The sequence below is a fragment of the Ambystoma mexicanum genome, chromosome 3p (genome assembly GCF_040938575.1).
Source record: "Ambystoma mexicanum isolate Mex_15411 chromosome 3p, UKY_AmexF1_1, whole genome shotgun sequence".
NCBI lineage: Eukaryota > Metazoa > Chordata > Amphibia > Caudata > Ambystomatidae > Ambystoma > Ambystoma mexicanum.
This window is the reverse complement of record NC_090925.1, coordinates 924,725,943-924,742,910: the sequence shown is the minus strand read 5'-3', so window position 1 is coordinate 924,742,910 and position 16,968 is coordinate 924,725,943.

Genomic DNA, 16,968 nt, shown 5'->3' with positions numbered 1-16,968 from the left:
AGACCCCCCCCCACTATAAAAGGAAAGGATTCAAGGCAAGCAGACTCCCTCCCGCCCACCTTTTGGTTTTCCAGGGCTTAGTTCTACTTACGGAGCACGCCTCTGTTTAAGGTTCAGGAAAGCCAGCGGCATCTCAGGACACTCTGGAAAGATAGGGCAGGGGTCTGGTCACTCCACTCTCAAAGATGGCCTCCCGCTCCATCACAGTACCCAGTCAGCTTTGGGGACTTCCTAGAATTAAACAGCTCCACCCAGATGCATCCTCAACAATCTCCTCTAGTGTCTCCTTACAGCTGTCAGATGGTAAGTTTTTGTCGCCTTGCTGTCTTTCTCCTTTTTCTGTTACCCGGTTTTTGTCTGTCCCCTGTCCTAGTGCAGTCCCCCTTATATAGCAGAAATTACATCACCAATTTACAATCTTGAGGAAGTACCCTGCAATAATCCCTGCCACTAGCATTGGACAGTTACTCCTCTCTTGCCTCCCAGCCTTGCCTCCAAGTCAAGATTGGCTTAGGAGTTTGGAGCAACATATGTCTTTTTCCATTTGTCATCATCCTTTGTTCTCCTTTCAACTTTTTTGCAAAAACTAGTTATGTATCACAACTTCATAATTTTACTAGCAACTTCCATACTAAACATATTTTCTGTTTTAGTTGATCATGGAGAATCAGATAAGCCGACCGCCAAATTCGTGCGATGTAGCATGGCCACGTGGCACATTTCTGCCGTTTCCATAAAAAGTACATTTATTAATATGGAAGTTATTAAGCATTTCCTTAATTTCATTTTCCACCGTTTCACCAACTCTTACATTTGGAACATGTTCCGATCAGCCAGAAATCTAGTCTAACTGGCCAGCACAGTTCCCAGAGTCACAGGTAGATGCATTTTATATCCTCAAAATTGCCTGGAAATTACATAAAAAATGGTACCAAAATGAAATCAATCCACAGTATGGTTGCTGCGAAAAAGGCCTAAATTATAATTGTCCTTTTAAATTAATTGTGAATGTTCATGTTCAGTAAATGGGAGGGCTGCTTCATCCAGCTCAGCCATCTGTCTCCATGGGCCAGCCTGTGACCAGGTTTTTTTATGAGTCTCTTTGAAGGTGGTAGTTTGCTCTTTGGAGCTGGTGCCCCCATTTTCACACATATTAGTTGTGCTTCAGCCAAGGGTGAATTTCATTGAAGTCCCTCTTCCAGAGCCAGCAAGTCTGGAGAACACTGGGCTTTCAACACCCCCAGCAGCACATTTTATTACAGGGGTCATTAGATTGGAGATGCGACATCAAGGCTGGAAGTGCGAGATTTCCTTTGTGAAATTTGACCACAGCCAGAAACAGGTTTTCCCTAAAGACAAAGTGGCTCTTCAATTTTCACTGGAGTTTTGTAAGTGAAACATAATATGCAAAACAGAGGGGGGTCTGGGAAACTCTTTACCAGCACAAACACAGCCCATTGACTTGTTCTTGGGTGGATGGCCCCTGGGAGAGTCTCAACCAAGTCTTTAGCTCACTGTTCTTTTCACAGAGAAGAAATGTCCCCGCATATCAGTCTTTGTCCTGCCCAGGGGCAGTCCAGTACTGAAATGCTAGGCAATTCTTCCCTGAACAAGAGTACCAGAGCAACCCCATGCACATGTTTCAGCCTAGTTGGGCATCATCAGTGAGGTGAAGCTGTGTGTCATGATGCCTACCCCCGGGCATCAGGACCAAGGCCCTCAGCTCCGGGAGCAGGCATCCAGCCATTTGTTTAAACCTCAGCAGCCCCGGCTAGGAGCTGTCTGGGCTCAGTCCTGGTGCCTTAGGCGCCAGGCTCATCATAGAAATCAGTCCTGGCGCCACAGGCGCCAGGCCCATAGACTTTACTTACCTGATGCAGACCATGCTGCAAAAGAGTCTAAGCCTACATGAGGCCTGGATGGGACTATTTTGTTACAGGGACTATTTTTTACTCGGGCGTGCCTCTAGGGAACTTCTTACCTGGAACTACTTTGGAGGCTATTTAAACCACACCCGAACAGCAGCACATGCTTCGCGTTATTCTGCATCCAGCAGAGTGATGTTCACCGTGCCTGCAGCCAGCATCCAGTCTTCTGCCACGCCCGCGTGCCTGCAGCCAGCAACCAGTCTTCTGCCATGCCCGCCTCGAATCCGGAGCTCCTAGAATAAAGAAGAAAAGGACAAGGTTAGAAAACTAACTTATTTCAAATTCCTCACCTAATTCCGGAACCATTTCATCTCCGGACCTGGTAAGTACATCAGTCCTGCACGCGTCGCTTCGCCAGCACGGCGCCATACTCACGAGTTCTCACAGCATCTTTCGATCCGGCACTGTCTCCATCATTTCTTCGCCGTAATCCGGCACCTAGGGGACACAAGAAAAAACACGGTGAGCCAAGGGAATCAACAAATACAACCTCTTACCACCATATACTTACCTGATTTACCACCGGTGGTATTATTCCATAACTCTCCACATTTTCATATGCCGCATCTGTAAAGAGGGAGAAAAACAACACGTTAACGCATGCAATAGTTACCGGACAGCGTTGGGTAACACAGACTCTTACCTGAACGCCAGCAGCAGCTACGAGACCTTCTTCTCACGAACTCAGTTGCAACTTAAGGAAGGAAGGGGACAAGAGTGAACATCAGGCACATTGAACTCTTTGAACTTGATACTTACCAATCCCGCCAGGGACTTCAGAGTCAATATTACCAGAACTCTCCCAACGCCTTCAAACCAGTGAAGTAACTGGTATCTACGCGCCCCTGCAAGACACACAGGATGGAGAGCTCATCTTTTACGAACATAAGGTGAGGTTACTAAGGGAATATCGGAGGTGATTAGTGGGGGAGAGCGAGAACAGTTGGGAGGCCATCACTAAAACCCACAGGTGGTTAATCCCTGTCTCCACTGCAGGAAAATACTTCTTCGGGTCCAGCAGACAAGACTAGGCGGGCCAGTCCAGACAGTCATCTCTGCACTACGCATCACGTTGAAGGAGACCGCAGCTGTCCGGGTCCGATCGACACCCCTGTGGGGTCCAGGTGAGCGTAACAGAACGCGAAGCCTCTCAACAAATACCCACCCGGGTGTTATGGAAACCTCGGAAACCGACCAACTGGCCCAATTATTGGCGGAAGTACATGCCGCTCGCCAATAGACTAATGCCCTCAGGAGAGAACTGATTGTCTCAAAGGAGCTCACAGATGATCTGGCTAGGCAACTACTGCAAAACCAAGCTGGGCAAACTCTCCTACCTGGATATGGGGGAAACCCAACCCCCGTTTCATCAAGCAATCCTGTGCAAGTGGTTTTACCAGGAAATATTCTGTTAGCTCCACCCGAACGCTTTGCTGGGGACCCCTAAAGATTTGCCGTGTTTATGAACCAATGCCGCTTGCACTTTTTATGCAGACCGGGAGCCTTTCCAAATGACCAAGCCAAAGTAGCCTTTGTATTGTCATATCTTAGTGGCAGCGCAGCGGATTGGCCCATTCCATTAGTCAACCAGGATGATCCTCTTCTCCGGGATTTTCAGGGTTTTCAAAGGAGCATGGAAAAACTATTCGCCAGACACTCACAGGGTCAAGCCCTGGACAACAAACTTTTATCCTTACGACAAGGTAACCAGGATCTGCTAACCTATATTGCAACCTTCAATAGGTTGGTGGTGGAAAGCGGGTGGCCGGAGGAAAAATGAATTACATTGTTTCATCGTGGACTTCGGGGAGAACTCAAAGACGTCTTGGCTCAAGTTGTGAACCCACCTCAGGATTGCACAGAATTTATCGACTTAGTGGTCCAGCTAGACCACCGACTTCAGAACCGAAAGACTGATCGAGCTAAGTTCGAGAACCGGGTATTGGTTAAACCCAACGTTGTCCCCAAAGGAACAGATGCATCTGAACCTATGCAGATCGGGGGGGGTTAAAGGACCCTTAACTCAAAAGGAAAGAGAAAGAAGACGACAGATGCAGTTGTGTCTGTACTGTGGAACATCAGGACATTTTCTACGGGATTGCCCTACAAAACCACCCAAGAAGGTGGTAGGAGTTGCTGATAAAAGCCACATAGAGCCTGATTCGGGAAACGACCACGCCCGACAAGCGTAGAGGTACGCTTGCAGAACTTAAAGAAGGACACTCAGACCTCGCATCTGATCCTCCCAATGGTCCTACTTGATCCCAGGCAGCCATCACGTATACACGCAGTAAGGGCATACATAGATAGCAGGGCTGCAGGAAACTATATGGACCAGGAATTGGTGTCAAGGATGAATCTACCTCTTTGCAAAAAGACCACTTTGGATGTCATCACCACAGTTGATGAAACTGAGATTGCCTCGGGGCCTGTAACTCATTCCACTACAGAGATGACACTGTTGAGTCAAGATGGGCATCGAGAGACTATTGTGTTTGATCTAATCAAAGCCCCACAGTTCCAGATAATACTGGGGATGCCATGGTTGGAAACACATAATCCTTGTATAGATTGGCGAGAGAAGAGAATAACCTTCCCGGATTGTGCACACACCTGTTACCCAGAGAAAACTTTGAACAAAGGCCTGGCTACAGTCGTTAACCCAATCGTGCAGTTACCTCAGGAATACCAAGAATTTCAGGATGTTTTTCAAAAAGAACAGGCCAATCACCTCCTCACAGATCATACGATTGTCAAATCGACCTCCTACCCGGTACACAACCCCCATGCAGTAGAATCTATGCCCTCACGGAAAACTGAAAATCGTCACCTACGGCAATACTTGGACCAATACCTTGCTAATGGCCTTATTCGTCCTTCCAAGTTTCCTGCATCCTCAGCTTTATTCTTTGTGCCAAAAAAGGAAGGTGACCTTAGAATGTGCATAGATTACCACGCATTAAATCAGATTACGGTAAAAAAATGATACCCATTGCCTCTGATCCCCTAATTACTAGACCAAGTAAAAGATGCTTGTATCTACACTAAGTTAGATCTCCGAGGGGCATATCATCTGGTACGTGTCAAGAAAGGCGACAAATGGAAGACTGCCTTTCGCACCAAGTACGGATTATTCGAATATCAGGTGATGCCCTTCGGGTTGTGCAATGCACCAGCAGCCTTCCAGTATTTTATGAACGATGTCCTTCATGAACTCATTGACGTCTGTGTCGTCGTATACATAGATGATATTCTAGTGTACTCCTCCTCAGAATCAGACCATGTTAAGCACGTGCGTGCAGTCCTTGAGAAACTACGCCAGCACAAGTTATATGCAAAATTGGAAAAATGTGTTTTTCATGCTACGGAAGTTGAATTTCTATGATTTATCCTGACTCCAAAAGGAGTCCGAATGGACTCTCGAAAGGTGGACGCAATTCTCAAGTGGCCATCACCAGGTTCAGTCAAAGGGGTACAAAGCATGCTCGGATTTGCTAATTTCTACCGCAGATTCATTCCAGACTTCTCCCATGTTGTACACCCCATCACAGCACATTTGCAAAAAAACAAACGCTTCTTGCGGGCCGAAGAGGTTGAAAAGGCCTTCCAAGAGCTGAAAGCGAAATTCACATCAGCACCTGTCTTAAAGCATCCACGCCCTGAGCTTCCATACATAGTAGAAACTGATGCATCCACTTTAGCCATGGGAGCTGTCCTGTCCCAGAAGGATCCTGAAACCGGTCAACTTCACCCAGTAGCGTTTTGGTCCAGAAAGTTCTCAGCACCTGAGTTAAACTATGTGGTTACCGATAAAGAGCTATTAGCCATTAAATCCGCCTTCAAGGCTTGGCGGCACTATCTTCTTGGTGCCAGGCATACTATTACCGTAATCACCGATCACCGGAACCTGCAGTATTTAAAAACAGCCAAAGCCCAATCATCGCAACAACTTCGATGGGCATTGTTCTTTGCCGAATTCGATTTCATGATCACTTATCGACCAGGCTGCAAAAATGGCAAAGCAGATGCCTTATCCCGAATAGGGATGGGAGAAGCATATGCAAACCCGGAACCAGTGCCAATAATTCCAGAGCAAAGAATTCTTGGCATAACTACTCTACAGACACTAGAAGATATTCATTCAAAAATCCAACAACTCTTCGATCCAGCAACCCTGCAGGACTGGGTAAAGAAAGGCCCGGACTACTCAGTCGTCAATGACCTACCTTACTATCAAGGACGACTATTTCTACCACACAAGGAAATACAAGAACTAGTCATCTCCAATTACCATAACACCCTGATGGAAGGGCACCCAGGTATCGCAAAAACTGAAGGCGAAAATTCAGAGACAGTTCTGGTGGCCCACTTGGCGAAAAGATGTAAAGTCATTTGTGATGTCTTGTGGCATTTGCGCCCAAAACAAAAGCCAGAAGAAATAACCCGCTGGCCTTTTACAACCTTTTGATATTCCACCTACACCATGGCACACCTTGTCTTTAGACTTTATTACAGATCTACCTCCATGTAATGGATTTAACACCATCCTAGTTATTGTGGATCTTTTTTCCAAGATGGCCCACTTTATTCCTTTAAAGGGGTTACCTTCTGCTTCGATTCTGGCCAAGGAGTTCCTCAAAAACATTGTTCGATTACACAGATTCCCTTCCGTATTGGTTTCTGACAAAGGTAGTCAATTTATCTCGCATTTTTGGAAGAAATGTTGTCAACTGGCACAAATCGACGTGAGGCTATCAACAATTCACCATCCCCAGACTGATGGTCAGACGGAAAGGACCAACCAGACCCTTGAACAGTACCTACGCTGCATGCTACACCAGACCGAAAGCAATTGGAAAGATATTTTATGGATTTCCGAGTACGCATACAATAACTCTGTACATTCAGGAACCGGACAAAGCCCTTTTTATACCACATATGGACATCACCCTCGAACCTCAGAACTCGATTCGCCTCAGCACTTAGAAATGCCCGCAGTTAGTCATTTGCACTCTACTATTACACAAGCCTTTAAGGAAGCCCCAGAACATTTGAAACAAGCAAAAGAGAAATACAAGAAAAATGCTGATCAACATAGAAGTGAAACTCCACAATACCAGATTGGGGATCACGTTTGGCTGGCTACAAAACATATACCTCTGAAGGGAACTCAGACTTTTAATCCTAGATATTTGGGACCTTACACCATTAAGGCCATTATCAACCCGGTGGCCGTCAAATTGGAATTACCCCCTAATATGCGAATTCATCCTGTCTTTCATGTTTCACTTCTAAAACCATTTCAACCAGGGACAAGATTAACCAAACCACCTGACCCCATCTTGATAGATGGAAAACCTGAATTTGAGGTAAAAAATATCCTGGACTCCAAGATGATTAAATCAAAACTTTTTTATTTGATCGATTGGAAGGCCTACGGACCACAAGAAAGATCATGGGAGCCTAGCAACCACGTTCATGCACCTCGGTTGGTGAAAAGATTCCATCGGAACTTCCCAGACAAACCGGGGCCAGGGGGAAGAACAACTTTAGGAGGGGCCTTGGGGGGGAGTGCTGTCATGATGCCTACCCCCGGGCATCAGGACCAAGGCCCTCAGCTCCGGGAGCAGGCATCCAGACATTTGTTTAAACCTCAGCAGCCCCGGCTAGGGGCTGTCTGGGTTCAGTCCTGGCGCCTTGGGTGCCAGGCTCATCATAGAAATCAGTCCTGGCACCATAGGCGCCATGCTCATAGACTTTACTTACCTGATGCAGACCATGCTGCAAAAGAGTCCAAGCCTACATGAGGCCTGGATGGGACTATTTTGTTACAGGGACTATTTTTTACTTGGGCGTGGCTCTAGGGAACTTCTTACCTGGAACTACTTTGGAGGCTATTTAAACCACACCCGAACAGCAGCACATGCTTCGCGTTATTCTGCATCCAGCAGCGTGATGCTCATTGTGCCTGCAGCCAGCATCCAGTCTTCTGCCACACCCGCGTGCCTGCAGCCAGCATCCAGTCTTCTGCCACACCCGCCTCGAATCCGGAGCTCCTAGAATAAAGAAGAAGAAAAGGACAAGGTTAGAAAACAAACTTATTTAAAATTCCTCACCTAATTCCGGAACCATTTCATCTCCGGACCTGGTAAGTACATCAGTCCTGCACGGGTCGCTTTGCCAGCTCCAGCGCGGCGCCATACTCACCAGTTCTCACAGCATCTTTCGATCCGGCACTGTCTCCATCATTTCTTCGTCGTAATCCGGCACCTAGGGGACACAAGAAAAAACAAGGTGAGCCAAGGGAATCAACAAATACAACCTCTTACCACCATAGACTTACCTGATTTACCACCGGCGGTATTATTCCATAACTCTCCACATTTTCATATGCCGCATCTGTAAAGAGGGAGAAAAACAACACGTTAACGCATGCAATAGTTACCGGACAGCTTTGGGTAACACAGACTCTTACCTGAACGCCAGCAGCAGCTATGAGACCTTCTTCTCACAAACTCAGTTGCAAATTAAGGAAGGAAGGGGACAAGAGTGAACATGGGCACATTGAACTCTTTGAACTTGATACTTACCAATCCCGCCAGGGACTTCAGAGTCAATATTACCGGAACTCTCCCAACGCCTTCAAACCAGTGAAGTAACTGGTATCTACGCGCCCTGCAAGACACGCAGGATGGAGAGCTCATCTTTTACGAACATAAGGTGAGGTTACTAAGGGGATATCGGAGGTGATTAGTGGGGGAGAGCGAGAACAGTTGGGAAGCCATCACTAAAATCCACAGGTGGTTAATCCCTGTCTCCACTGCAGGAAAATACTTCTTTGGGTCCAGCAGACAAGACTAGGTGGGCCAGTGCAGACAGTCATCTCTGCACTACGCATCACATTGAAGAAGACCACAGCTGTCCGGGTCCGATCGGCATCCCTGTGGGGTCCAGGTGAGCGTAACACTGAGCCTCTCTAAGAGCAGTGAGCAAGGGGTCCACGTCTGGATTCCCTTGGTAACTTAGGGATAGACCCAAAGTTATTTGGTATGCAAAACAGAGGGGGGTCTGGGAAACTCACTACCAGCACGAACACAGCCCATTGACTTGTTCTTGGGTGGATGGCCCCTGGGAGAGTCCCAACCAAGTCTTTAGCTCATTGTTCTTTTCACAGAGAAGAAATGTCCCCGCATATCAGTCTTTGTCCTGCCCAGGGGCAGTCCAGCACCGAAATGCAAGGCAACGGGACAGTGAGCTCAGTGGTCGAAGTGGGCGGGAGCGGTCGGGAGCGGTGCTCCTCTACTTCTTTTAATTAAGTTTTACAGCCCCTATACTTTTATTTTAAAAAGAAACCGTTCAGGAATGGTTTCATTTTAAAGTAAAAGTGTAGCAAGAAGTTGAAGCTTTCACTTTCAGTGCACTGCACTGAGAGTTCCCCTAAACAGCAGGACCATGTGTTTTGGGGTTTGTGTTGTGCGTGGGAGGGGGGTGGCGATGGGGTTTGTGGGGAGCTGTGCAGACTGGTAGGGAACATAGTTCCACTACTTCTTTTCGTACACTTCGACCACTGAGTGAGCTTAAGACTTGGTAGAGTCTCTCCCAGGGGTTATTTACCCAAGAACAGGTCATTGGGCTGTGTTCGTGCTGGTAGAGAGATTCTCAGACCCCCCTTGTTTTGCAGAAACATAATATGCATTTCTTTTGTCAACCCACACATCATGTTTTCTTTTCCTCACATTTTTCTGTGAGCAGTGATATTTATTTTCCAATTTTGGTTTTTAAAGCTGTTTTTATTTGCACACACATGTGCAGGCCGTTTTTGCTTTCACTGTTTAAAAATCCTGTTTTCTGTGTCACAGGGATCTTTGATTCCTCCTTCTTTTGTAAATTAAACCTCTGCTTGTCCATCGGTAATGAGAGGTAGGCCCCTTTCCACATGGCTCTTTAACTTTACTTGAAAAACAAAAGTAAAAGCCAGGCAGTTTTTGTTTCAGTGGTGAAATGCCTGCCATTCATTTGAAAGGGACTTCTGTTTGGGGCCTTTAAATGTACCCCACAAGAAGCCCCGAAAAGTCCCAGGGGATTAGGACACCTAGGAGAAAAACACTCAAAGGAAAAAGTAACCTAAAGACTTAAAGTGAAATAAAAAAAGTATCCCCAAATCTTCCTTTCCACAAACTAAGGTCTGGGGACACCCTAGCAGGGTGACAATATGCCACCGGTCAAACAAGGCCATGCACAGTAAGATCACTACAGTGGTGATGGGCGCAGTATACATATTCAATAACATAATATAAATGATTGATGAAATGGTAACCTTTGAAATTGGATGAACACAAATATGCAACAGAAAGTGAAAGGTATAATACTTATACAAACATTGATATTGTCTCCAAAGCTTTGGAACCACAAAAAGCAAAAAATGCAGACCTCCCTCCAAACCCTCATAAAGCAGACATGGATTTAGCAGGCAGCCAAGGAGCATTGCTGAAGGGCCCTCCCTTCTGTACATCTCCTACCTCAAAGCCAAACAACAGCCAGGGTTGCTCTCCCCAGGGAGGTCTTACTTATATTTTTAAAACCCCATTGCAGATGATTTATAGTGGTACGTGATAGTGGTAGGAACAGGCAACTGGTAGTGATTGTGGTTGTCTATGGCACTTTTTTCCATTTTAATTTTTATGAGGTTTTAATTAGCTATTTAAAATTTGATTGCTGGGTGATCAGAAATGATGCGGGTACACAGCAAGCTTCAAAGACCTTGTTGTGCATTTTCTTTTTCACTTTGTGTCTGACTTTGTGTCTGCAGGAGATTACTTTCTTGGTTCTCGTTACTTTGCATGGTGGAACTGGTATGCTTCCATTTACGGTGGGTTAAATAAAGCTACAGTCATACTCGTTTCATGAACATGTTTCCTGATAGTCATATATTGTCCAGTTGGATCATCATGTGACCTATGTACTTTTAAAAATCATCTCTATAAAGCAAGAGTATTATTTTAGTTCTTCAATTCTATATATACGCACATATCTACTAGACAAAAGACTTGCTGGCTTCCGGTTCAAGAACAGATCAAGTTTAAAATGCTCACCTTGACAGATAAATGTCTGTCCAAAACAGCGCCTACATATATTGCTGCCAAAATAGTCAGATCTCAGTTCGTCAGGCTCACGCGATCAGCCAACAAGAACTTACTGACCAAACCCAGATTCAAACTACAAAAAGCTTGGGGTGACAGTTTCCACACAATAGCCGCTAAACAATGGAATGCTTTACCAGCAAGACTTAGAGCAGAAAACTCCTTTAGGATTTTCCGTAAACAGTTGAAAACGCACCTCTTCACCCATGGAGTTCGCAACTAATTCTCCCTCGCTCATAGCCATACTGTCTTTCTAAAACCAGGAAAAGTACCAGACAATCACCTAGAAGGGCAATCAGCTCACCTCCCATCTGTATGTCTACCCTTGCTTGTCGTAACCTGAACACCAGTACAATGATAAGTCAATTAACACATGTAACATTGGTAACGATTCTTGATTCTTAGATGATATGTAAATGCTGTATGAACTCTGATATCCTGTTACCTGCTACAACTGTGATGGACTGCATATGACTGTAAATGTATTCAAGATTCCCGAAATTAAACCATTCTCTTAAGTTAAAAGCGCCTAGATGCCTCTGGGCTACGTGCGCTATGTAAATGCCAAAATAAATAAATATTTGTACAAATTTAGTGTGACAAGGGCAAGGGTTTCATCCTCTGAAGTAGGGCCAATGACCTCTGTCAACATGAGGTAGGTTGCCTACCAGGGCAACACCAGAGTCAAATCTACCCCTGAGATGGTGAGCAGGAGTTGATGGGAGCCCTGTACAGGCTCCCCATTATGTATGGAGCTGTGTATGCACATTAGTGCCTCTTTCTCTTACACAATGCTATCAGCCTCTCTCATCGCTGGGTCTCTCTGTTTACTCTTTCAGGTACTTTCCCGGAGGATTAGCGACCAAACAAAACCGGTATCTTGGCAAGAAGGACTATAAGTACCAGCACGTACTAGACTTTCAGACCCACGGGATGCAGCATGGATCCCGGGAAACAGCAGAGGTCAGAAGGCTAGCTCAGGGGCAACATGCTTGTCATGGACAATGCCGAGCAGCATGGGTTGGAAACCGAGTCCCTCGCTTAGAGGCCAGAATCTGGCATGAAGCGCAAAATAACAAAACTATTACATTTTTTTAATAGTCCAGAAGCAAATATGAAAAACTAGGAGTGCCAATGCACTTGGGTCCAATGAACAAGACCCGAAACAGAACAAGAAGGAAGGACTGGTTAGTCTAATGGAAATGGACTAGCCTTCCCCATTCAAGAGCAGAATGGATGACCTAACACCTACCCCGCAAGTCCTAACCTGGTCACAGGAGAATAGTGGGGCTAGGGTGGCACAGCAGGAACTGGAAAGGGACAATAGAGGAATAGGGGAGACCACCAAACCCTGTTTGAACCACAATTTACCTAGTAGAGGAGAGACCTAGGGGACAAACAATGCAATAGACCACATGTCAAGCCGGACAAAGATACAGGATGAAAAGGAATGGCGCTAAAAGCTCTTGTGAAGACTTCCTGAGGAAGCCCTGGCCCAAAAGGAGATGCAATGAGAGGAGTAGGGAATACATTTTGAAGCGATTGGCCTATGGTAGAAGATCACTTGAGGACCCAATGGGAGCTGAGAGAAGCGTCCAGACAGCAAGGGAAGGGCTATTAAAGGCCATCAGAGTCAGTTTACAGTGAGAAGTGTTCAGGTGAGGTCAGAGGAGCTTGAGGACCACCAAGAGACCAGAGAGGCAGATGTAGAAGGTGGAGAAGGAACCAGAGGAGACTTTATGTGTGTTTGGAACAGTGACGGTAAGGCATTGGGATTGAGAGAGTGATACTAATTTGGCTGTTGGTATGTGAACATAAGAGAGAGAGAGAAAGGGAGAAAGAGAGGTAGAGGGGTTAGATCAGGATAGTTAAGAGAGAGTGGAGATAGAAGGGATGATGGAAAACTAGCATGGAGAATATGCAGGTGGAGAGAGCGGGGGAGGTGAGAGAGAGAAGCTGCAGCAGGAGGTTCGAGGAGAGTATATGTATGGGTAGTGTGGGGGAGGAGTGAGATCTAGAAGGACACAGATTAAATCAGGAAGAAACTGGACATAAGAGACAGGTGAGGGGGTGGGAGTGAGAAGACCAAGAGATGGAGTATAGAGGGGAGAGAGAGTGAAGGGAGGAGGGTGGAGAAGAATGGGGATAGGCGAAAGGAGAGTGAAAACGATTGAGGGACAGTTATTCATAGGAAAGGCAGTCCAGGGCAATTGTACTACCTCATTAAGGTCACTTAGGAAGTCCCTGGGAGAGTTAGAGCGATAAGGCTAAGGCCATTAGGCCACCCCACCCCCCTAGAAAAGGGACAGACTAGCCAGTAGGGGAAGCCTACCTATAGCTGCAGAAAGACCTTTTGCAGCAGAGGAACTGGGCTAGTAAGGAGGGAATGCTCTCCCTCAATGTTGAAAGAAAAGCTTACAGGGAAAACCCCTAGACTGTGAGCCCCAATTGCCAGTTTTTGTAATAAAATCTGCTAATGGATTTATTTGTCACGTGACACATTAAGAACATTGTCACATGAGCTGGGAAGACATGTGGTCAAGTACCTTAATTTCAGACAGGGCTCAATTCCTGGTTTCACCTCTTCGCTATGAACTGGAGAACTTCCAACCCTTTAAGACAATGTAGCAGTACTCCTAGATGAATGGGGATGCAGAGATTACTCAAAACATCAATAATAAAAATGACTCAGGAAGTAGGCAAAAAGATAACTGTTTTAATATCAATTATCTAAAACAGGGAGTCCAACAAATGTCATTCGGACGTATGATAGCAAGGTCTCAATGAACTTCACAAAAAGGCACTCTTTTATACTAAAATCTCATCATAGGTGAGGTACAACCTGTGTATTAATAACGTCATCCTACGTGGCAAACTACAAAACATATTAAAAAGTGTGATTGGGTCTAAGGGAACATCCAAGTATATAATCCATACTCGTCTAATGGGCGTAAATGAGGTGATAGGTTTCTTAACATCAAGTGGGACAACTAAGCCCTTCCCTCAAAACAGGTCACTATGAATGTCACTAAATACACAATGTCCTATTGGCTACTTAACTATAGGGCTCCTAATCATGCAGCCCTCTATCATTGGCTTATTTCTAACCTCCATCAGCCCTATCGCACCCGCGCTAGCAGCACGCAGGCCAGACTGACAGGTGCTTGGCGAGCTGGGCATGAACATAGCTTCTCACCAATTATAACATCATCTATCATCACCTAAGTGGTCTGCTGTCAATTAGTTCCTTTGAACCTGTCCTTGAAAAGGTTATTTTGTGCTGAAAGATACAGGGGAGTTGAGGCACGCTCTGCCTTCGTGCGTAGGTGTGACCATCCTGCTCGTCCAACTCCTTCTCCCCACGTGACTGAAGACCACAAAATCGAGCTTAGGCGTATTAAAAATACTATTTTCCAATGATCCTCTGAGGTCTTCTTTGTTCTCATCCACGCCTTCATAACAGGTGGTTCATTCCTTCACAAATTGCAACTTATTCCTGTTCCTTCCAGTGATAAACGACCTTGGCTTCTTGGCTCGTTCAACCTCGCCTTTCTGAAATTCGCCTGTAATTCACTTATTGGGGGTCATTATGAGTTTGTAGGTAGCCATGGCGCTAGTAGCGCCATGGCTGCCTCCAAACCCGGCTCCGGTCTCACTGAATGGGGACTTACCGGGACATTCTGACCTATGCGGACCCGGTAAGTTCCCATTCAGTAAGCCATTCCCATTTGAGCCCCCATAGGACTCAATGGGAATGGGGAAGGCGCTAATAACGGGCCCGCAAATTGCGGGCCCGTTATTAGCTCCAAGGTCCCTTAATGGGTCCCGCAAAAAAACGGCTTGTCAGACCAGCCGTTCCTGCTGGGACCCGCTAAGGGACCTCGGAATAGGGCAGTAAGGGTTTACCGGCACCGGCATCCTTACCGCCCAACTCATAATGACCCCCGTTGTCTTACTGCGACATACTTGGAAAAGAACGTCTTTCTTCCTTCTTTCGGTCCGACTCTGCTATCCATGGTGGAAGACTCCATTTCTCACTTGTACTTTATACATATATATATTTTGGTGCTTGCCGCAATCTATTTTATTATAAAGCTAGCCGCATGCAAACTTTGTCTGCTTGCGTTACTTTGCATCTGTACACGTGTGAACTGGCTTCAGCAATTTCATCATTTCTGTAGCATAAGCCTCTTCAACATGAGCCCAAGATGTTGCTTATCTTTGATACGTTCTTGATGCCTTATAGAATATCTGCATTCTCTCATATCTGCATCTCCTCTACTGTACCAGAGCTCGACCCTCGCATGACATCACTAATCTGCTCTCTCGTGCATTCGTCCTTTTCCTTCTGGGTTTTCCTTCAAATAGCCATCATACTGTCTTGGATGCAGATATGGGTTTCTCAACGGGAACCTTGCCTCCAGGATTCTCTTGGATATAGGCACTTCCCCTGGTACTGCTCAAGTTTCACACTCTGGTATCTAACATATAGGCAGTGTGGGTGAGGTGGTTGAGATGGGGGTACTTAGCTCTTTCTCTACACTACCCCTCTGGGCGATTCATCGATCACTCTTCTCTCATTCGTCACATCAAACCATCCTTGTTTGAAGAAATGCTTCTTTGGGACCTATATCTTTATGACTCCTCTCAGGCATCCAGCTGTCTTCACATGCTCATCCTTGTTCCAGGTCATAAGCATGCACTGTCCACTTGGACTGCAGTAGATCCATTTTCCCACATACCTCTTATGGCCCTTTTGATACTGGAATTTTGTTTCTTCAGGTGCATGAATACTGGCCTTCACAAATTCTCTGATTTCTTCATCTGTCAAGTCTTTGACTTTCCATTCTGACTCAACATCGACCATGATCTTCATCCCTATGGCTTTCCTTGCTGTCTTCTTGCATTGTGAGATAATTATCTTGATCACACAAAATCCTAGCAACACTAACAAGACCAGTGCTCCAAGGAATTTGAACATATCTGCCATCCATTGTGGAATCCAAGAAAAGAGTGATCCAAACCAGCTGTCATCAGCGCTATCTTCTACTTCTTCTATCATCTGGCCGTGCAGTTTTGTCAGCATTTCTGTGGCCTCTGTCAAGGTGCCATTATCATCATCATGAGAAGGTATGAATTTGCAACATGATTCTTCAATGTTTGCACAAACACCTCCATCCATAAGTGTTTTCATATCCAGGATATATCTGTTCTGAAGCGGCATCAGTCTTACAGCTCTCAGTTCTTGTAACGCTCACCTGATTCCCACGGAGGCGCTGGTCTAGGCAGGAAGGAGTCTGTGACTCGAAAAGTGATGTGCAGGACTCGATTGGCTTCTGGGGCTGAGCCTCTTCGCACTGTGTGTCGAACTCGAAGGGTGAGATTTCTGCAGATGAAAGAATATATGGGGTTAAAGATCTGGGCAATTGAGTGTCCTTCTCTCTCTCTCTCTCTCTCTCTCGTCTAAGCTTCTCCGTAGAGCCCCCAGGTCAACGTGCTCACCTTAGATAGGTGAATGCTGGGCTCTCCATCTGCGTCTGGTGCAGGGTGCCGTTGCCAGTTCCTTCACTGGGTGAAACGTAGGTCTCTTAACATCAGAGGATCGCAACCGCCGTTAACAGCACGAGCGGTGAGTTTCCGGACACCTTTGAGTCCATATAGTCTTTAGGTGCTTGGACACGTAAGTATTGAACAGGGCTCGGAATAATGCTTTGTTCTATTTGTTTTGCAGGGCTCTAGCGTTAGAAGATGGAATGAAGAGAGCCAAAGCTGGAGCCAGAGCCTTGGAAAGAAGCGCTTGGAAATGCGTGAGTAAATGCAAGCGCTTTAACTGTCTCTTTCCTTCACAGCTGTGAGTTTGTGCTGAAGAGGTGATGGAAAACGCTGGAGTAGTTGCAGGC